This window comes from Rutidosis leptorrhynchoides, chromosome 7, assembly GCF_046630445.1.
Source record: "Rutidosis leptorrhynchoides isolate AG116_Rl617_1_P2 chromosome 7, CSIRO_AGI_Rlap_v1, whole genome shotgun sequence".
NCBI classification, from domain to species: domain Eukaryota; kingdom Viridiplantae; phylum Streptophyta; class Magnoliopsida; order Asterales; family Asteraceae; genus Rutidosis; species Rutidosis leptorrhynchoides.
Window position 1 is genome coordinate 93,724,766 of NC_092339.1, and position 25,120 is coordinate 93,749,885.

A 25,120-nucleotide genomic window follows, 5' to 3' on the forward strand; every position below is an offset into this window, starting at 1 on the left:
GTATTTGAAGGAAGTCGTCTCCAGACATGGAATACCAATCTCTATTATCTCTGATAGGGATGGCAGATTTATTTCAAGATTCTGGCAGACATTACAACAAGCGTTAGGAACTCGTCTAGACATGAGTACTGCCTTTCATCCACAAACTGATGGGCAGAGAGAAAGGACGATACAAACGCTTGAAGACATGCTACGAGCATGTGTTATTGATTTCGGAAATAGTTGGGATCGACATCTACCGTTAGCAGAATTTTCCTACAACAACAGCTACCATTCAAGCATTGAGATGGCGCCGTTTGAAGCACTTTATGGTAGAAAGTGCATGTCTCCGATTGGTTGGAGTGAAGTGGGGGATAGACAGATTACGGGTCCGGAGATAATACAAGAAACTACCGAGAAGATCATCCAAATTCAACAACGGTTGAAAATCGCCCAAAGTCGACAAAAGAGCTACACTGACATTAAAAGAAAAGATATAGAATTTGAAATTGGAGAGATGGTCATGCTTAAAGTTGCACCTTGGAAAGGCGTTGTTCGATTTGGTAAACGAGGGAAATTAAATTCAATGTATATCGGACCATGCAAGATTATTGATCGTGTCGGACCAGTAGCTTACCGACTTGAGTTACCTCAACAACTCGCGGCTGTACATAACACTTTCCACGTCTCGAATTTGAAGAAATGTTTTGCAAAAGAAGATCTCACTATTCCATTAGATGAAATCCAAATCAACGAAAAACTTCAATTCATCGAAGAACCCGTCGAAATAATGGATCGTGAGGTTAAAAGACTTAAGCAAAATAAGATATCAATTATTAAGGTTCGATGGAATGCTCGCAGAGGACCCGAGTTCACCTGGGAACGAGAAGATCAGATGAAGAAGAAATACCCGCATTTATTTCCAGAAGATACGTCAACACCTCCAACTGCTTAAAATTCCGGGACGAAATTTATTTAACGGGTAGGTACTGTAGTGACCCGAACTTTTCCATGCTTATATATATATATTAAATTAAATTGTTATTTACATGATTAAGTGTTTCCAATATGTTAATCAATCAAACTTGTTAAGACTTGATTAATTGAAATAGGTTTCATATAGACAATTGACCACCCAAGTTGACCGGTGATTCACGAACGTTAAAACTTGTAAAAACTATATGATGACATATATATGGTTATATATATAGTTAACATGATATTATGATAAGTAAAAATATCATTAAGTATATTAACAATGAACTACATATGTAAAAACAAGACTACTAACTTAATGATATTGAAACGAGACATGTATGTAACGATTATCGTTGTTATAGGTTCGTGAATTGACCAGTGGCCAAGTCTTACTTCCCGACGAAGTAAAAATCTGTGAAAGTGAGTTATAGTCCCACTTTTAAAATTTAATATTTTTGGGATGAGAATACATGCAGGTTTTATAAATGATTTACAAAATAGACACAAGTACGTGAAACTACATTCTATGATTGAATTATCGAAATCGAATATGCCCCTTTTTATTAAGTCTGGTAATCTAAGAATTAGGGAACAGACACCCTAATTGACGCGAATCCTAAAGATAGATCTATTGGGCCTAACAAACCCCATCCAAAGTACCAGATGCTTTAGTACTTCGAAATTTATATCATATCCGAAGGGTGTCCCGGAATGATGGGGATATTCTTATATATGCATCTTGTTAATATCGGTTACCAAGTGTTCACCATATGAATGATTTTTATCTCTATGTATGGGATGTTTATTGAAATATGAAATCATGTGGTCTATTGTTACGATTTGATATATATAGGTTAAACCTATAACTCACCAACATTTTTGTTGACGTTTTAAGCATGTTTATTCTCAGGTGATTATTAAGAGCTTCCGCTGTCGCATACTTAAATAAGGACAAGATTTGGAGTCTATGCTTGTATGATATTGTGTAAAAACTGCATTCAAAAAACTTATTTCGTTGTAACATATTTGTATTGTAAACCATTATGTAATAGTCGTGTGTAAACAGGATATTTTAGATTATCATTATTTGATAATCTACGTAAAGCTTTTTAAACCTTTATTGATGAAATAAAGTTTATGGTTTGTTTTAAAATGAATGCAGTCTTTGAAAAAACGTCTCATATAGAGGTCAAAACCTCGCAACGAAATCAATTAATATGGAACGTTTTTAATCAATAAGAACGGGACGTTTTAAAGACCGAGCATGGTGATTGGGGATACGCTACCCAATCCTAATCAAATCCAAAAGCACGTCTTATAAGCAACTACGCGAGTCCACTAGTTCCCATGCTTACCCGAGCCACCGCAACCATGCAAATTTATAAAAATGTAAACAACGGGAGGGTAAGCTAACGCTTAGTGAATGAGAATATACTACATACATATATCTGCATAAAAATGAACACGCCACAATTAATCAAATAGCACATATCGGAGCATCCAAGCATAAAGGCAAGCTAATCTAAGCATACCGTACAATCGCTATACAACAAGCTAACAATATCAACAAAGTAAGTTCACCAACAACGATATGAACCATGCCATCAAGCTACACCCGGAGGGCTAGCTACATCACAACAATACGACAATATATATATATATATATATATATATATATATATATATATATATATATATATATATATATATATATATATATATATATATATATATATATATATATCAAAAGCGTAAACCGCCCAAGGTTAACCCCTTAACCAAATACCAAATAAAGATTGGACGAACTACACGAGCCTTGGTAAATCCGCATCCACACGAGACTACCATCTTCAATAACACAACAACATCGAGGTTTGCCGAACTACACGAGCCTTAGTAAATCCGCATCCACACGAGATCACTACCTTAATAAGATGACCGAACTACACGCGTCATCGTGAATCCGCATCCACACGTGATTCACTTCCCAAATCAAAACCCACGGTCCCGGGATTTATAAAAATCCACATCATCGGGGTTATCCAAAACACAACTCAATATCAACTCTTCGCCATTGGGGTTATATAATCCACATCACAAGCACATGTGATAACGTACACACAAGTGTGCACCTTGCCAAAGGTGGTCAACCAAAACGCACAACCGTGCCAATTGGACCTATTACACAAGTCCATCAAATCCACCTATATGTGAAGTGTGCTCTATATCTGAGAACCACTTCACCCGACCCGCACCCATCCTACACATACATATGCACATATGATATTAACACTCACCTTGTCGTCTTGATGAATGCTATCGAATAGTCCGCAACTCTCCAATGGAATGTACCTATTCCATTATCACAATGCAAGTAACACACTTAGAGTGGATTTACAAACCAACTCAAAACGACACTTAGTGCAATTTCGACCAATTGCACTTCCAAGCACGAAACGCCCCCAAACTAACCAATAATCACTAACACTTGTGACAATGGTCCTAATATGTCAATTTAACCCAATCATAAGTATTAAACACTTATCATTCTCAAAATCACCCATAAACCCAAATTTTGACTCATTTCAAAATTAGTCTTTCAAATACACTAAAATGGGTTCCAACACTTCCATAATTACCAAACCTAGAGATTAAACCCAATTCCAAGTCCTAAATCATGGCTAAGTCAGTTTCCAACCCAAAACCCACCAACAACAACAATAAACCCGATTACTAGCAACACTAAACTCACTTCATGAGTTTAAATGGGTTTCTCAATAATTTAAATTCAAACCCTAACTTGAATATCAAAATCAAACAATGAAATTCAGAGTTAGAACTTACCGCAACAACCAAAACGTAGCTAGGAACGAGGTGAACAACTTTAACACTCGAGCTTTTGATCGATTCAAGCATCTTCTTCTCCAAAACCCCAAATCTTTCTCTAGAAATCTCTCTCTCTCTCTCTAAGAATGGATGAGAGTGTTGAATGGATGTGAAAGTGATCCAAAATTGGATCCAAACCAGCTGATATGGCTTCAGATCCGTCCCCAAGTGAGATGACCAAAAAGCCTCTCATTTAACTCTAAAAAGAAAAAGACAGAAATCTGTCGCTAAGCCACGTGCGCGGCGCGCTCCCATGAATGTGCGCGGCGCGCACACTTGTTTGAACAGGTTCTGAGCTTTACCTCTTACACTACGCTTCACACACTAAACGTACATCATTAATACTCTATGTACAATAAATATCAGGGTCTTACAACTCTCCCCCACTTAGAATCGATCACGTCCTCGTGATCCTCGTCACTTAACCAACCGGACCCACACTCCATGGTCCTCAAATATGCGTTCCAATACGACTTCCGCCACATTTATCGTTAATCCGAATATTATCCCATTTACCAAATACAGACTTGCACGCATTAGGGGACATGCAATTCACACAACATCCGAAGTCTACTACAATCGCTTAGCATACATGGAATCATCACGCGTTCTTCCAACTCCTCTGGGCAATTCTTCCCAATGAATCACCTTCAACACTAAATCATCATCCGCGATTTATCAAATCCAAAAATCCGAGCACTAAAACTTGCTCAATCCCTCACATTGGGAAAAACTCACTCAATCTCTTACCGAGATATCAATCCCTTAGCGTACCATTACCAAGTACAATGCTATAAGCGACCAAGTCCCAACACAAGGTCAACAACCAAACGATGAAGACCGAACAAAATGAATCCTTACGGATAACACTTATCACTAAACAACCCTTGTAGTGCGCAATACGACCAATACGCAACTATCATAATATCATAAGCAAACGGCTATAACCGATAGCACCCAAAATGACTATGGCAACGCAAATCCCGAGGTGTACAAAATCGACTATTGTCACACCCGTAACAACATGTGAGCAAAACACGGCTATCGCATCACTAATCACGCAACATGGTCCTCACGACCCCATCATTGGCGTATAAAACCACCAATAGTTCTCAATACTAACCACATGAAGGCTGGCCGAAACTACGCGTGCCTTAGTGAATCCGCACCACACGCGACTCACCACCTCCACCGCAACAAAAATCAGGATTGGCCAAACTACACGTGCCCTAGTGAATCCGAACTACATGAGAGTCACTATCCCAATAGAATGACCGCATCCACATGTGCCATTGTGAATCCGAACTACGCGTGACCCACTTCCCAAATCTCAACACAGGAATGGTACTCTCATTTCCCACCGGTACTCGCATTTCCCGATAATGTTATACCATGCCGATATAACACTACTCCCAACACAAAACCAAAATCCAAAGGGAACGATTCTCACGAATAAACCGTTAGCCACGCAGACACCACTAGTACGCATCACTAGTCCCTTAGGTGGTATCGACGCCCGAAATTTAAACCCACCCATCACACACGCTCTTTTGGCCTCAAACGACGAGTAGTGTAACATCGTGCACTGCTACACCATAGTGAATCCTAACGGAATACACTAACCATCAACACCAAACAAAAGTATATATTCATACTTAGGAGCATTCCACTCACTTGGAAATCCTTGCACACGCATCACACGTACGTGTACACAACGCAACCACAATCGAGCAAGAACCACCTATATCACACATAGGCACAAATCAAAAATTCTCTAGAAGAGAATCCGACACACACATCCCTTAACCGAGGGATCTCACCTTGCTCGTCAAACACGTCCATTATCTCTAAATGAGATTATAACGACCCTCATTTTTCCATTCTATATTTTTCCAATATTAAATGCCCAAACAATATAATTAAAACTTAATGATTAAACTTTAATCAACAATTGTTAAGTGTTAAGAGTTATAAAACATACGGAGTATTAATTAACTTAGTGCAATAATTGACAAGTTAATAAAAGATGAAAATAATAAGCTAATTAACTTTCGTGAACAAAATGTAATACTCTAAAACTTGCTGCATTCAAACAACTAAACTTGAACTTAAAAGGAGCCCTTTTAAACAACCAAAAGTGCAAGGACTAAAATGAAAAAGTTCCAACTCCTTCATGGGATGCCCTAGCCGATTTTAATTAATAAAAAGGAGGGAAAAATGACCATTCTACCCCCTCCTACGTCACGGCCATAATCACCACCATAAACCTAATCCTAAAGCTTGACTTTTGCACCAAGTATTCCCATTTTGCCCCTAGGTCTAGATTCTTCCAATTACAACTATAAAAGGAGGTGAAGGCTAGCTCATTTTCATCATTCATCACATCTACAATCATCTCTCAAAAACCACTAAAACCCTCTCCTCTCTTTGAGGATTTCGGCCAAGGAACACCACCACCACCACTTTGATATTTTGGTTAATTGCTTCTACTTTTCGGGTGATCTTCAAGCGTGTTCATCATGTTCTTCGTGATCTTCAAATGTGTTCTTGATTTTCAAGTGCTTTGATCTTCATCTTCAAGTTTCTTCTTGTTTTCTTGTTAATCTTCATCATCATTAACAAGGTATGATCCAATATCTTAAACTTTTAAATCTTTCTTTCAATTCATAATTTAATTCATTCATGTTCTTGATCTTGTTCATTCATACTCATGATCTTGTTAAATTATACAAACATCTATACATATACATATACCACGTATACATATACATATAAAAAAAATAAACATATACATATACATACATATACGGCTAGAAGAAAAAAAAAATGTTTAGATCTTCAAAACCCTAAAACCTAATCTTTTTTATGTTATCACACATGTTTATTAATTGTAAAAAATATATATATGTATATATACATATACATACGGCACATACATATATATTTATAAAAAAATTATATATGCATACATATATATATATACACGGCTACAAAAAAAATATAAAACCCTAAACTACCTAAACCCTAATTCATAAAACCTAATCATTTTAGTTATCAAACATTAATTATATAACCCTAATTATATAATAATCATTTCCTAATCATTAATTAATTATTAAAACCTAACTACTCTAATTAATTAAAACCTTAATTTAAACCTACCTAATTAATACTACTTACTACTAAACCCTAATATTACTACTTATACTGTACCTAACACTTATACACTTACACTACTACTAACACTTATAATATACTACTTATATTATAATACTTATATTATAAAATTATGAATTACGATTACAATAGTCATTCACGATAACGTGAAATTACTCGAACGTCAACGCTACTTAAGGCCTAATGTGATCCTTGGTACCATTATGGGACGCTTGTGGATCTCGAATGCCAAGACTTAGATTCTGGTCAAGAGATCATGGGCCAACTGGTAACAATAGATCATTCAAGTGACTCGGCTGTGGCATAGATGTTTGGGTATGGTGCACAATATCAAACCCGACTATAGTGATTATACACTCACTAAGTGAACAACACTTAGTCACTTACACACTTAATAAGTGGTGGACTTATTAAGAACAACTCACTAGTGTTCAACACTAACTTACTAAAAATGGAAACTTACTAAGAATAGGAACTTAGTAAAATGAACTACACTTAAACACTTGCATACTTAACTTAAACTTGGGCAAATATTTAACTACTCTTAAATGTCATTAGGTTGATTTTCTGCTCACATTCATCCAACTCTTCTTATCCGAGGAATAACAAACTCTTCTCCTACTTACTAAGGTGAACTTCATAGCCCCACTTACTGTTGCGCAATTTATTTAAGCTTACTGGGGTGAGACACATGCTACTTTTAATATTTATAATTTAGACACAAGTACCAACTACTAAACTCTGTTATACCTGGCTATGTCCTGCAAGTCTCCACTGTGATATTTTTAATTGCTTTTACATAACGCATTCTTAATTACTGGGGGTAGGCCTATCGGGAGTAACGTCCCCGATACATTTGACCAAGTCATTGTATTACTTAATAATGATTCAAACCGACAAGGACAGTACAACTTGTCACGGGGCAAACTTTGAAACTGTTTAGTCTAAATATCACAAACTTGGCACTGACTTTTAGATCCCTACGAGATCTACTTTTATAAATAAAAATCTTGTGGTCTAAACAACGGTCAACTATTTTGTTAAACCTATGAACTTCACTCAACCTTTTTGGTTGACACTTTAGCATGTTTTGTCTCAGGTTACGATTGATCAGCTTGCTCTTATCTATGTGATGCTACTTGGACTCTAGGACTTGAAGAAAGAGTCACGTTTATTATTTATGCATTTATTTACATTCTTGTAATTTCAATTTTTGTAACGACATTCTATTTCATTCCGCTGCGTACTCAATAAAGTTTGTTTTTATCATATAGTGTCGTTCTCATTATATAATATGTTGGTATTTTTGATATTAATGTCACATTCACCCAGGCCCTAATTGGGGGTGTGATAGAGATTCACCACATTACCACCTCGGTGATAATTTAAATCTAAAACCATAAGTAAAATGTATTCCAAATCGTACTTTCACCACAATCGACCAACGTAGGTCTTAACGCTAGCTCCGAATCCATACGAGCATCGTCCAATATCAATACACTAGAACATCTTCGTGCGAGAGTTCAAACTCCCCCACTTAGAACTTCGTTCCATAACCACACACATCATAATACCTTGTCCAACCTTGAGCACACGAAGGATTTTAACCTATCCTTAAACACTTCGAACGAAGAGTTTGCCACAATTACACAAACTCAAATATTGCAATCCTCCAATTGCTCTAGCTTGTTAAATTTCCACCTAGTCACTCATGTACCTAAGGGTTTCTCTCTGGTACCCTAAGTACAACGTAACCGCAACACCATCGGAGTTGAATACCACGCTAGTAGGTATGAAAGAGGCACCTAACATCGCGTCACGTAGACTTCATTACCAACACACATCAAGATCAAACACTCGATCTTCAGGGTTCCATCCACCCGATGAACCTCATGGTTCACCATCCTCAACACAAAAGCGAACACGCGCTTAACAGCCGAACACCAAAGCCCATTCCCATGGCTTAGTAGAAACATTTCACAAACACTAAGGAATGCTTGGTTGCACCAAGTCTTACGCCCTTTGCCCATTAATTAAAACGTCACCGTAGGGTAATTCCATTAGTAATGTCACCCATAACAATATTATGCACAACACAAGGCATTTAACAATCCCGAACTCATCGACACATAATAAATAATCAAAGGACATATTTATTAAAATGAAAAGTACCTTAACGTCTTCTCGCCACACCCGTCCCCGCTAACTCGGGACACTCCGACTTACGATGTCCTTCTTCTTGGCAATTAAAGCACATCGTGCCATCACCCTTTGGCACCGAACATTCCCAAGACTTGTGACCCCTCACGCAACAATTGTAACACCTACACGCACTAGAATCCGATATACTCGTCCGTATACCACCCGTGCTCACACATGCGCCTTTAGTTCTCTTACTTGGAGCACCATACGAAACAACCCTTCTCTAACTTGAAGGTTCACTAACCACCGATCGCGAATACGATTCGAAACCCCTAGCCACGGCGAATAACTCCACAAACAATTTCACCTGACCTCTGCTAATTTTGTCCTGCAAGTCATCATTCAAAGTTCAATAGAAATCTTCCATCAACATACGATCATTCCCAATACACTCCGGGCAAAAACGAGCCTTCGCCATAAAGGTCGTCTTGAGAGTATTCAAGTCCATAGATTCTTGTCGAAAATTTCGCAACTCATCATGCAATTCCGCTAAATCGGCTTGCGTTCGGAACTCCTCGAAGAATTCCTTCTTAAAATCTGATGTTAAAGCGAAGGGGTATAAAATACTATTAATTTTTACTACAAAATACTATTAAATACGATACAATTTTACACAAGTTATTTATTTATTTATAGAGTGGATATACCTAAACCTTGCTACAACACTTATAGGCAGTGTACCTAATCGTACAGTAGTGTAGTTTTTAGTAAGTCTGGTTCGTTCCACAGGGAGCTAGCCAAGTTTAACGCTATATTTTTAAAACTATATTTGTATAAATATATATATATATATATATATATATATATATATATATATATATATATATATATATATATATATATATATATATATATATATATATATATATATATATAATTAGTAGTAGTATTATAAAAGAGGGTTTTTACCGTTTAATGACCGGTTTGTCGATTTTAAAACTTTAGTCGCAGTTAAAACCTAATGTAAAATATTAAATATATAAAAGACTTAATTTAAAGTGTAAAGTAAATAACAATAATGAAATTGCGATAAATAAAATGATGATAAATAAAATTGCGATAATTAAAAAGTACGATAATTAAAATGACAATAAATTAAAGTGCGATAATTAAAAGTGCAATTAAATATGAAATAAAGGAATTATGCTTATTTAAACTTCCGTAATCATGATATTTGACGTGTTGATTTTAGTTTATTACCATGGGTTAATTGTCCTTTGTCCTGGATTATTCAATATGTCCGTCTGGTTTTTATCCATAACAGTCCATCAGTCATAAATATAAAGTGCGGGTGTCCTCGTCAAATTATCCTTATATCCGAAGTCAAATATTCCAACTAATTGGGGACTTAAACTATAATTACACCAATTTTCCTTGTATATAATTCACCCCTGTTTTAATAAGTCCATTGACTATTAATCCATTCCCGTGTCCGGTTAAATGAACGATTATTAGTACTTATAAATATCCCGCCCATCGTGTCTGATCGAGTGTATGTGGTTATTTATAGGTACGTCCAATTGTAAATCTTTATATTAAATTAATGAACTATCATTCAATTAAACAAATATAAAGCCCATTAATAGCCCATAGTCTAATTTCCACAAGTGTCATTCTTTTGTACAAACCCCAATTATGGTACAAAGCCCAATTACCTAATTTTAATATTTAGCCCAACATCACGATTACTTTAATTTAAATAAGCATAATAATAACTTAGCTACGAGACATTAATTTAAAAAGGTTGAACATAACTTACAATGTTTAATAATAGCGTAGCGTTACACGGACATAATTTCGACTTACACACTTACAACATTCGCTAACATACCCTTATTATTATTAAATTAAAATTAAAATTAAAATTAAAATATTATATATATATATATATATATATATATATATATATATATATATATATATATATATATATATATATATATATATATATATATATATCAGAGAGATAGAGAGGATAGAAAAAGGAGTGTTAAGTTCGGCTGAAAACTGCGAAATTTATAGGACCTGACCCAAAATTTGGGGCCATGCGATCGCATGGAAATTACACTTCCAGGCCATGCGATCGCATGGCCTGCTTTTCCAGCTCACACAGGTTTGTTTTCTTGTTTGCCGACGGTTTTATTAAATAATATAATATATATATATATATATATAATTTTAAGAATTAATTATATATTATATTATATTCATGTGCATAGTTGACTTGTAATTTTTAGTCCGTTGCGTCGAGCGTTGAGAGTTGACTCTGGTCCCGGTTCCGGATTTTCGAACGTCCTTGCGTACAATTTAATATCTTGTATTTTGCTTTTCACGTCTTGTACTCTTGTAATTTTGAGACGTTTCTCATTAATAATTTGAACCACTTTGATTGTACTTTGTACTTTTGAGCTTTTTGGTCGTTTGCGTCTTCAATTCGTCGAATCTGTCTTTTATCTTCACTTTTTATTATTTAAAAGAATATCACTTGTAAATAGAACAATTGCAACTAAAAGCTTGTCTTTCTTGAGGGATAATGCTATGAAATATATGTTCGTTTTTAGCATTATCAAATATTCCCACACTTGAGCGTTGCTTGTCCTCAAGCAATATAGTCTTGAAATAAAAATACTAGAATCACTTCTTTATTCTTCACACTATGTACATCAGTGATTTCAATTTGGCAGTATGAACAATGATAGTAACGTTGTGGTTTACAGTCCCACATGACTATGAAAATTTAGATCCTTTAGGAAATTGGATCTTTATGAAAACAATTGATCTTTTGAAAATTCAATCTAGCTTTTACCCTAGATAAGTTTTCCGGAATAATCCTTTACCGGTGTTTGTGAAATTATTTTTGTGGGTTTTATGGGTTTCAGATTTGAAAATTTTAGCTCAAAACTTATGGTTTTGTGTCACCCACTTGCTAACCTTGTATTGGGAAAGCAACACATCCAGTTTACTTGCTCCGTATATTACCTTTCGGTAAACTACCGTCCGGTTGTAAAGGAAAGCGTTGAACAAAAAACTGTTGAGGCAATGTCCCGTGACATGCTTTTGATTATGGTCTAAAACGTGTCGGATGCAATTACTATCCTTTGTAGGAGCAATAGTAAAGATCACCCTATAGTTTTTCGGTCTGGCACAAGGTCCTGTCTTTGACCATGCTATGCAACCACCGTTCTTACGGTTGACACCCGATTTGGTTCAGGTGACCTAATGAATTCTAGGTGAATTCCTAGGATTTTACGTTCAATGGTAATGAACGCATTGAAAATGGGTTTTCAGAAAACAAATCGGTTTTATTTTGATCAAAATATTTTCTCGTTCAAGCTCGAGTTTAGATATCATCAAATTCTATGAGTTTGTAATTCTCAATCTTTAAGGTCAATCTCAAGGATTGAGTAATATCAGGCTTAAAAGTGGATTTTTGATCTTTAAGGAGATTATCCTTTCTGGGGATCTGATTCATTAGTCTTATCAAGCTAATTTGCACGGCGCCCTCCCCATTTTACGAGACAGATCCTCTCATGGTTAGGATAAGTCTGACCACTTGGCGACCCTGTTTGATGTTGTGGTCCGTGGATTTCCTACTGATTTTAGAGATGACTTTTCTAGATTTTTCGTAGACTCTACAACTGGTCTGGACGACAACTTCCCGACCTAAATCAAGAAGCGCGTTTCTTTTTCAGAAGACATTACTTCCTTTTAATGATGAAATTGATTCATCGTGTAGATCCATCTTTTCTTTCAAATATATTATAAGAAATTATGTAAAACTGATAAAATTGTCCAAAACAAAAGTATCTTCAGTTATTTGTACAAAAATATGTGATATATGTTTTAAATAACTTGGTAAATTTTTCCCACACTTAGCTTTTATTTTCCTTTATTTGCCTTTTTATTGTCCTCTATTCCATTTTAAATGCATTCTAACATTTTGGGTTGTTTCTCAATTTATGTCCTTTCTGAGGTAACAATAATTTCGGTCTTAACACCTAGTTTTATCGTTCATAAATATGTATAAACATGATTTTGAATTCATTTAATTGAAAATTTTGAAAAATTTTACTAGAATTGGGTAGTCAGTATATAAGGCTAGGGTTGTTCTTTATTATCAGAGAGCACTAGATTCTAATACAACTACTGCGTTACTAGTATTTTAATGGTAACCAAGTGTATAAGTTAAAATTTTAAAAATCTGAAAGAATTTAATCCCTTCCCACACTTAAGATCTTGCAATGCCCTCATTTGCAAGAAATCAGTAACAATTTAAATTATTGAGGGTGATTAGCGTAGAAAAATGATTAAATTTTACCAAAGTTTCCAAACATATTGGCGTTTGTTTGCTGAATGATAAATGGTGCACATCATTTGTTCATTCCTCTTGTTGTTACATCACATTTGTTTTTTGTTTTGTCGTCAAAATTAGTAGCTTTTGCTGAACTTAATGCTAGTCTTTGAAAATGCGCTATTTTACCCTGTTGTGTATATGAAATAAAATACATACAATACAAATATAAACATGCATGGTAATTTGAAATGGAACTTAAAATCCCACTTTCAAATTAAATATGAAATATTAGTACAACATAATAAAAATATTAAACATTACAATAAAAGTAGCATAATATTATATGTTTAAACATAAATAAATAGAAATAATAAAAAAAAATCATAGAAATCACCAACGGGAACTATATCAATCTGGATAGGGGTTCCAGTTCATGTCGTCGGTCGGGTTCCATGGTTGGTGATAGGTGTACTGATAGGCCTGGTTAGGGTCGTAGAGAGTAAATGGTGGTCTCATATCGGGCTGGTGTGGAGGATAGTAAGCAGGTCGGAATTATATTTTTAAAACTTGATGTTATATAAATAGTACAAAATATTAATGAGGTGATAGTAAGCGTTCACCTCATAAAAATTTTAATAAGTGTAAATAGTAATGATTTTCGAGAAAACTTTTCAAGGTTTTTCGTAGACTCTACAACTGGTCTGGACGATAACTTCCTGACCTAAATCAAGAAGCGCGTGTCTTTTTCGGAAGACTTTACTTCCTTTTAATGATGGAATTGATTCATCGTGTAGATCCATCTATTCTTTCAAATATATTACAGTAAATTAGGTAAAACTGATTAAAATCATCCAAAGCAAAAGTACCTGCAATAATCTTGTACAAATATGTGATATATGTTTTGAAGAACTTGGTAAATTCTTCTCACACTTAGGTAGTTGTGGTGTCGAAATTATGGTTAACTTCATTGTCAATTTCTCTTGGACCATAATCAACTTGCATATCTGTGACTTTTGCTTTAAGCCATTGGTCGGATTCCTGTGTAATATCCACAAATTCAACTAGTTTCGTCTTTTCTCTAGGAGATAGATTGGATACTAACCGGTTACATAACTTTAAGTTCCCCTTAATTCTAGCATCGCGAATCCGTTTAATAAGTTTCTTCATTGAACTATTAATAACGGGGTCATTTAATTTCGTATCAACAACGGGGTTCTTAGTTATCAGGTCATCATTAGGTGTTGCTTTATCTTCCCCACACTTAGGCATTTTATTATTGTTAAGCACTACCGTTGGAGTTGGTAAATCAATATGGTTTTTACCAATCGTTTTTGTTGGTTCAACAGTTTTGGTTGGTGGAGATTTAGACTTTCGACTCACAAAGGTGATTGATTTTTCATCATTACTAAGTGTCATTCTACCCTCTCTTACATCAAATAATGCCCCGGTGGACGCTAATAATGGTCGACCTAAAATTAGAGGAATGTTTGAGTCCTCTTCTATGTCAATGACAATAAATTCGACTAAAAAGGTTAAATTACCCACTTGAACGGGTAGGTTGTCAGCAATTCCAACTGAGTGCCTAATGGTTTGATCAAAGAGTCGAACACTCATCTCTGTTGGACTTAACTCACCTACTCCTAATCTCTTATATAATGAAAGAGGCATAATACTCACACTTGCACCTATATCTGCTAGTGCATCATACATGACACAATCACTAAGTAGACAAGGAACAATAAATTTACCCGGATCACCCACCCTGGGTGGAGGTTTTGGTGGAACTATCTTCACCGGGTTTATCTTTACGGTTTTTATTTCTTGCACTTTCTTATTCTTCTTCTTCTTTCCAGAGGTATCACAAACTTTATTACCTATTACTTGCTCATACGCAACTCCTTTTCTTGGAAACGGGATGGGTGGTCTGTATGGTGTCACCACTGGCTTTACATACTCAGGTGGTGGTGGTGTTGTAACTTCTTCATTGTTACTCACATCTAAAACCTTCCCATCTTCTAATGCTAGTTTTTCAGAATTTGTTGAGACCATATTAACATTCTCATTCCGAGGATTTACTTCAGTATTACTCGGTAGCTTTCCTTGTTCCCTCTCACTCATCATGCTAGCAAGAGTACCTATGTGTTTTTCTAGATTCAAAATGGAAGCTTGTTGAGTTCTTAATGATTGATCAAACCTCTCATTCGTTTGGGTTTGAGATGTAATAAATTGTGTTTGAGATTCCATTAGCTTTGCCATCATTTCTTCCAGATTTGGCTTTTTCTCTTCGGTATGTTGTGGTGGTTTATACAAGCCAGGTCTTTGTTGATTGAAAGTGTTGTTTTGAGTTGGTTGGTTATTCGGACCTTGTTGGTTGTACGAGTTATTGTTAGGTCCATTTGGATTGTAAAGAATGTTTTGATTTCGATTGAAGTTTGGCCTTGGAGGTTGATAATTATTTTGATAATTATTTCCCAGCCTTTGGTTCATGTAGGAAACATTCTCACGTTGTTCCATCGTTTGCTCGATGTGACAATCTTTCGTTAAGTGTGGTCCACCGCATTGCTCACAACTGATTCGTATTACGTGAATATCTTTAGTCATCTTTTCCATTCGTCTTTCGAAAGCATCTATTTTTGCGGAAACGGAATCAAAGCCATGGCTAGAATCGGCTCTAACCGCTTTAGATGATCAAAAAATATCTTTTTCTTGATGCCACTCATGTGAGTAGGAAGCAGTGTTATCAATAATTTTGTAAGCTTCAGTTGCGGTTTTCTTCATAATGGAACCACCAGCTGTCATGTCGATGTCTTTTCGTGTAGCAACGTTGACACCTTGGTAGAATATTTGCACTATTTGATAAGTGTCTAAACCGTGTTGCGGACATCCTCTCAACAACTTTTCAAATCTTGTCCACGCTTCATATAATGTTTCATTTGGCTTTTGTGTGAACGTAACTATTTCTCCTTGAAGTCTTACGGCTTTAGATGCCGGAAAGAATTGTTTAAGAAATTTTTCAACTAAAACATCCCATGTATCAATCGCCCCTTCAGGTAACGATTCTAACCAATCTTTGGCTTCTCCCTTTAAAGTCCAGGGAAACAACATGAGATAGATCTGTTCATCCTCAACTTCTCTGATTTTAAATAGAGTACAGATCCTATTAAAGGTTCGAAGATGTTTGTTTGGATCTTCTTTTGGCGTACCACTATATTGGCATTGATAAGTTACCATGTGTAGGATTTGTCCTTTGATTTCATAATCTGGTGCATTAATATCTGGCTTAATAATGGCGTGTCCTTGGCCTGTGCGTGTGGCTCTCATTCGGTCTTCCATACTTAGAGGTTCAGTTACTTCCATAATTGAAATTGTTGAATACGAATCACTAGAGGATTCTGAGTTAATGGTTTCTTCCTTGACAATCTCTGGTTGCATAATTTGTGGTTCCGGAGGTATGATTATTGGTTCAGGATCTCTGAATTGTCCTTAAATATCCTCCGGGTTTTCAATTGTGAGGTTGGGTTCAAAAAATGGATTATCGGAAATTTGAATTGGAGTACTTGGTCGACTGGATGATGATTCTAAGGAAAAATCAACGGCGACAATATTGGCTAGATGTCTTGATCGAGTTACAGGTGGTGAACGTATAAAAGGTGGTGAACGTTTTGCTCGGTGCATTCACTGAATATCCTATTAGTTATAAAAAGAAAAATTATATAAGTTATCAAATTTAATAGACTTTTCTGATTTTGCCTACGTTTCGAATAGTCAATAGATGCAGCAGGTAGCCAGGACCCTTTAAATCGGAAGCCCACAACTCGCCACTAACAAATCCAACTATTACTACGAACCAGCAAATTTTGGTTGTCTATCAATTTAACCGCTAAAAATAATTTTTTTCGTCGAAGTTTAAAGAAATTTTAGAGAAGAAATAGAAAATTCTATATCCTAAAAACTAGAGCGTCAAGAAATAAGAAAGAAAAAGAGTGCGTCGGAAAACGTCGAAAAATAAAAGGTCGAAAAATAATAAAAAGAACGTAGCGCGTCGAAACTTAAAAGTCTAAAAACTAAGAATTAAAAGTTGCGTCTATTTAAAGCTTAAAAAAAATACTATATCCAAAAGGGCAATAACTTAAAAAGTACTAAAATCTAAAAACGGCGTCGCAAAATTCTAAAGCACCTAAATCTTAGTCTAAAGAAAAGCACTTAAGGGATTTTACGGCAAATCCTAAAAATCTAGAAATAAAAAGAACTACGGCAAATACTAAATTTAAAACTAAGTACGAGCGAAAAATTATAAAATTACGCTTAAACGATAAAAATGATACGAAATATAAAAAGATATAAAAAGTGATAAAATTACTTATTTTAATAAAAATATTATTTTTATATTTATTTTATAAAAGTATTAAGTTTATATATTTAATAAAACTAATTATACTTAAAAATACAAATTAACTAAAACTAATATTAAATAATATAATAATTAACCCTAATTATAATTAATAATAATAATAATAATAAAAACGTAACCCTAATTCGTTGACTAAGGTACCGGGGCTGTCAAATCAGCTCATACGATCGCATGAGCTGACCGTTGTAATACCAAGCGGTCGCATGGCTTAAGATAGCAGGCCAGAAGTTGGGCTGCTACAGTGTAGTGGCCCGTATACTTTTACTTATTTTTTTCTGTTTTAATATTTATATAAAATATTTATATAAATGAAATAAAAACTTAATTTTTAAAATCTAAAATAAAAATAAAGAAACTTTATAATTTTATATATATATTTAACAAACTCTTAAAAATATATAAATTTTGTTTTTCTTTTTATATTTTTGTTATTTTTTAAAAATTAAAACGTATTTTTACAAAAGTAAATTAAAAATCTTTTTTTTATAGCGTTTCGCTTCCGGCGTTTAAGCAGTTCCCCGGCAGCGGTGCCAAAAATACTTGATGTTAAAGTGAAGGGGTATAAAATACTATTAATTTTTACTACAAAATACTATTAAATACGATACAATTTTACACAAGTTATTTATTTATTTATAGAGTGGATATACCTAAACTTTGCTACAACACTTATAGGCAGTGTACCTAATCGTACAGTAGTGTAGTTTTTAGTAAGTCCGGTTCGTTCCACCGGGAGCTAGCCAAGTTTAACGCTATATTTTTAAACCTATATTTGTATAAATATAAATATATATATAAGTAGTATTATTATTATAAAAAGGGGTTTCTACCGTTTAATGATCGGTTTGTCGATTTTAAAACTTTAGTCGCAGTTAAAACCTAATGTAAAATATTAAATATATAAAAGACTTAATTTAAAGTGTAAAGTAAATGACAATAATGAAATTGCGATAAATAAAATGACGATAAATAAAATTGCGATAATTAAAAAGTACGATAATTAAAATGACAATAAATTAAAGTGCGATAATTAAAAGTGCAATTAAATATGAAATAAAGGGATTATGCTTATTTAAACTTCCGTAATCATGATGTTTGACGTGTTGATTTTAGTTTATTACCATGGGTTAATTGTCCTTTGTCCTGGATTATTCAATATGTCCGTCTGGTTTTTGTCCATAACAGTCCATCAGTCATAAATATAAAGTGCGAGTGTCCTCGTCAAATTATCCTTATATCCGAAGTCAAATATTCCAACTAATTGGGGACTTAAACTATAATTACACCAATTTTCCTTGTATATAATTCACCCCTATTTTAATAAGTCCATTGACTATTAATCCATTCCCGTGTCCGGTTAAATGAATGATTATTAGTACTTATAAATATCCCGCCTATGGTGTCCGATCAAGTGTATGTGGTTATTTATAGGTACGTCTAATAGTAAATCTTTATATTAAATTAACGAACTATCATTCAATTAAACAAATATAAAGCCCATTAATAGACCATAGTCTAATTTCCATAAGTGTCATTCTTTTGTCCAAACCCCAATTATGGTACAAAGCCCAATTACCTAATTTTAATATTTAGCCCAACATCACGATTACTTTAATTTAAATAAGCATAATAATAACTTAGCTACGAGACATTAATTTAAAAAGGTTGAACATAACTTATAATGATTAATAATAGCGTAGTGTTACACGGACAGAATTTCAACTTACGCACTTACAACATTCGCTAACATACCCTTATTATTATTAAATTAAAATTAAAATTAAAATAATATATATATATATATATATATATATATATATATATATATATATATATATATATATATATATATATATATATATATATATATAGAGAGAGGATAGAAAAAGGAGTGTTAAGTTTGGCTGAAAACTGCAAAATTTATAGGACCTGACCCAAAATTTGGGGCCATGCGATCGCATGGAAATTACACTTCCAGGCCATGCGATTGCATGGCCTGCTTTTCCAGCTCACACAGGTTTGTTTTCTTGTTTGCCGACGGTTTTATTAAATAATATAATATATATATATATATATAATTTTAAGAATTAAGTATATATTACATTATATTCATGTGCATAGTTGACTTGTAATTTTTAGTCCGTTGCATTGAGCGTTGAGAGTTGACTCTGGTCCCGGTTCCGGATTTTCGAACGTCCTTGCGTATAATTTAATATCTTGTATTTTGCGTTTCGCGTTTTGTACTCTTGTAATTTTGAGACGTTTCTCATTAATAATTTGAACCACTTTGATTATACTTTGTACTTTTGAGCTTTTTGGTCGTTTGCGTCTTCAATTCGTCGAATCTGTCTTTTGTCTTCACCTTTTATTATTTTAACGAATATCACTTGTAAATAGAACAATTGCAACTAAAAGCTTGTCTTTCTTGAGGGATAATGCTATGAAATATATGTTCGTTTTTAGCATTATCAAAATCGTCCCACGATAACCCCATAAAAGCTTCACCACCAACGATATCAATTTTACCATCCAACCAATCCTTCGCCCTACCCCGCAACAAACTAGTAGCGAGTCTTGTCCTCTTCTCAGGAGGGCATGCAATAGTGCGAAAACACCCTTCGACATCCGAGATCCATGTTGTACTTATCATAGGATCCGGTTTCCCGTCATACATCGGAGGTTTAGTTCTCATGAAGATCTTATGACAACGCTCCATTTCACCACTACTTTGAAATTCTGAATACTTCCTATCCAGTTCTTCTCGAAACGCACCCATTTGCTCCACAACGGCGGCCGTAACTCTAGCGTTAAACTCATCGTCATTCGTCTCGATCTCGTTTTGCGTCGTCATTCTAAAGAATGCAAAATGATTAGACCACGAACGTAATAAATCACACACGCAACATCGCCCAATCTTGCTCAACAATCGTCTTACATCACTTGTTAGACACGATTTGTACCCGTATTAATGATAGCTAGTCATTAATACGCAAACACGTCGCATCCACTCGTTAGTACCACGACCATCTTGCTTGATGATATTCGCAAACACAAACATAAATACAAACACAACGCAAAAGTATATTAATAATATCCACGTATTAATATAAATGTTAGTCCACCTACAAATTAAGGCACTAACCAAATTCCCATTCCGACCCGTACTCCTACAAGTCCCGCAACAAATAAGCACAAACAAAAGTCTAAGTCTAGGAACCTATCTCAAGTCACCTAAATCCCTTAGACCATGCTCTGATACTATTTGTAACGACACAACCCGTTATCCAACCGAATACGCAGCAAAAAAAAAAAAATTTATATAGCAGTGGGGTGCGCGGCGCGCACAAGGTCTGACAGCCGCTGTCCAAAATTACCAATTTTCGTTTAAAGATCTCCCACTTCCCGACACTTTTAGACGAAACGGTTTTCACAACACATTATAATAAGTAAGACTAACACGTTCCAATAATAAACGAGTTTTACGACACTGGGCCCACATCGACTGTTTTACAACTTTTGTACAAAATACAAGTTTTCGACCACGTGAGTTTTAACACAAAATAAAGACCGAGCATGGTTATTGGGGATACGCTACCCAATCCTAATCAAATCCAAAAGCACGTCTTCTAAGCAACTACGCGAGTCCACTAGTTCCCATGCTTACCTGAGCCACCGCATCCATGCAAATCTATAAAAATGTAAACAACGAGAGGGTAAGCTAACGCTTAATGAGTGAGAATATACTACATACATATATATGCATAAAATGGACACGCCACAATTAATCAAATAGCACATACCAGAGCATCCAAGCATAAAGGCAAGCTAATCTAAGCATACCGTATAATCGCTATACAACAAGCTAACAACATCAACAAAGTAAGTTCACCAACAACGATATGAACCATGCCATCAAGCTACACCCGGAGGGCTAGCTACATCACAACAATACGACAATATATATATATATATATATATATATATATATATATATATATATATATATATATATATATATATATATATATATATATATATATCAAAAGCGTAAACCGCCCAAGGTTAAACCCCTTAACCCAATACCAAATAAAGATTGGCCGAACTACACGAGCCTTCGTAAATTCGCATCCACACGAGACTACTATCTTCAATAACACAACAACATCGAGGTTGGCCGAACTACACGAGCCTTAGTAAATCCGCATCCACACGAGATTACTACCTCAATAAGATGACCGAACTACACGCGTCATCGTGAATCCGCATCCACACGTGATTCACTTCCCAAATCAAAACCCACGGTCTCGGGATTTATAAAAATCCACATCATCGGGGTTATCCAAAACACAACTCAATATCAACCCTTCGCCATTGGGGTTATATAATCCACATCACAAGCACATGTGATAACGTACACACAAGTGTGCACCTCGCCAAAGGTGGTCAACCAAAACGCACAACTGTGCCAATTGGACCTATTACACAAGTCCATCAAATCCACCTATATCTGAAGTGAGCTCTATAACCGAGAACCACTTCACCCGACCCGCACCCATCCTACACATACATATGCACATAGGATATTAACACTCACCTTGTCGTCTTGATGAATGCTACCGAATAGTCTGCAACTCTCCAATGGAATGTACCTATTCCATTATCACAATGCAAGTAACACACTTAGAGTGGATTTACAAACCAACTCAAAATGACACTTAGTGCAATTTCGACCAATTGCACTTCCAAGCACGAAACGCCCCCAAACTAACCAATAATCACTAACACTAGTGACAATGGTCCTAATATGCCAATTTAACCCAATCATAAGTGTTAAATACTTGTCATTCTCAAAATCACCCATAAACCCTAATTTTGACTCATTTCAAAATTAGTCTTTCTATGGGTTCCAACACTTCCATAATCACCAAACCTAGTGATTAAACCTAATTTCAAGTCCTAAATCATGACCAAGTCAGTTTCTAACCTAAAACCCACCAACAACAACAATAAACCTAATTACTAGCAACACTAAACTCACTTCATGAGTTTAAATGGGTTTCTCAACAATTTAAGTTCAAACCCTAACTTGAATATCAAAATCAAATAATGAAATTCGGAGTTAGAACTTACCACAACAACCAAAACGTAGCTAGGAACGAGGTGAACAACTTTAACACTCGAGCTTTTGATCGATTCAACCTTCTTCTTCTCCAAAACCCCAAATCTCTCTCTAAAAATCTCTCTCTCTCTCTCTCTCTCTAAGAATGGATGAGAGTGTTGAATGGATGTGAAAGTGATCCAAAATTAGATCCAAACTAGCTGATATGGATTCAGATTCGTCCCCAAGTGAAATGACCAAAAAGCTCCTCATTTAACTCTAAATAGAAAAAGACAGAAATCTGTCGCTAGGCCACGTGCGCGGTGCGCTCCCATGAATGTGCGCGGCGCGCACACTTATTTGAACAGGTTCTGAGCTTTACCTCTTACACTACGCTTCACACACTAAACGTACGTCATTAATACTCTATGTACAATAAACATTAGGATCTTACATGGTGGTGGTGGTGGTGGTGTAACTTCTTCATCGTTACTCCCATCTAAAACCTTCCCATCTTCTGATGTTAGTTTTTTAGAATTTGTTGAAACCATGTTAACATTCTCATTCCGAGGATTTACTTCAGTATTACTTGGTAGCTTTCCTTGTTTTCTCTCACTCATCATGCTAGCCAGAGTACCAACTTGTTTTTCTAAATTCAAAATGGAAGCTTGTTGAGTTCAAATGACTGATCAAACCTTTCATTCGTTTGGGTTTGAGATGCAATAAATTGTGTTTGAGATTCAACTAGCTTTAATACCATTTCTTCCAGATTTGACTTTTTCTCTTCAGTTTATTGTGGTGGTTTATACAGGCCAGGTCTTTATTAATTGAAAGTGTTGTTTTGAGTTGGCTGGTTATTCAGACCTTGTTGGTTATACGAGTTATTGTTGGGCCCATTTGGATTGTAAAGAATGTTTTGATTTCGAATGAAGTTTGGCCTTGGCGGTTGATAATTATTTGCCGACCTTTGGTTCATGTAGGAAACATTTTCACGTTGTTCCATGGTTTGTTCAATGTGACAATCTTTCGTTAAGTGTGGTCCACCGCATTGCTCACAACTGATTCGTATTGCATGAATATCTTTAGTCATCTTTTTCATTCGTCTCTCGAAAGCATCTATTTTTGCGAAAATGGAATCAAAGTCCTGGCTAGAATCGGTTCTAGCTGCTTTAGATGAACAAAAAATATCTTTTTCTTGGTGCCACTCATGTGAGTGGGATCTATATTATCAATTATCTTGTGAGCTTCGGTTGCAGTTTTCTTCATAATGGAACCACCAGCTGCTGTGTCGATGTCTTTTTGCGTGGCGACGTCGACGCCTTGGTAAAAGATTTGCACTATTTGAAAAGTATCTAAACCGTGTTGGGGACATTCTCTCAACATCCTTCCGAATCTTGTCCACGCCTCATATAACGTTTCATTTGGATTTTGCATGAACGTGGCGATTTCTCCTGGAAGTCTCACGGCTTTAGATGCCGAAAAAAATCTTTGAAGAAATTTTTCAACTAAAACATCCCATGTGTCAATCGCTCCTTCAGGTAACGATTCTAACCAATCTTTGGCTTCTCCTTTTAAAGTCCAGGGAAACAACATAAGATAAATTGTTTCATCCTCAACTTCTCGGATTTTAAATAGATTACAAATCCTATTAAAAGTTCAAAGATGTTCGTTTGGATCTTCTTTTGTTGTACCACTAAATTGGCACTGATTAGTGACCATGTGTAGGATTTTTCCTTTGATTTCAAAATCTGGCGCATTAACATCTGGCTGATTAATGGCGTAACCTTGGCCCGTGCGTGTGGCTCTCATTTGGTCTTCCATACTTTCAGGTTCCGTTTCTTCCATATCATAAATAGTTGAGTCCGAATCACTATATAGTTCTGGATGAATGATTAGTGGTTCAGGAGGAATGATTAGTGGTTCAGGAGGAATGATTAGTGGTTCAGTATCTTGGAATTTTCCTTAAATATCCTCCGGGTCCTCAATTGTGAAGTCGGGTTCAAAAAATGGATTATCGAAAATTTGAATTGGAGAATTTGTTCGACTTGATAATGATTCTAAAGAAAAATCAACGGCGACAATATTGGCTAGATGT

General features: G+C 35.3%; 1 non-coding gene across 1 annotated transcript; it reads left to right on the top strand.

The window, feature by feature from the left end:
- Positions 1–16,382: 16,382 nt before the first annotated feature.
- Positions 16,383–16,489, top strand: LOC139861024 (small nucleolar RNA R71). The gene has a single exon (XR_011763643.1). It is a non-coding gene; the product is annotated as a small nucleolar RNA R71 (small nucleolar RNA).
- The last annotated feature ends 8,631 nt before the right edge of the window (positions 16,490–25,120 follow it).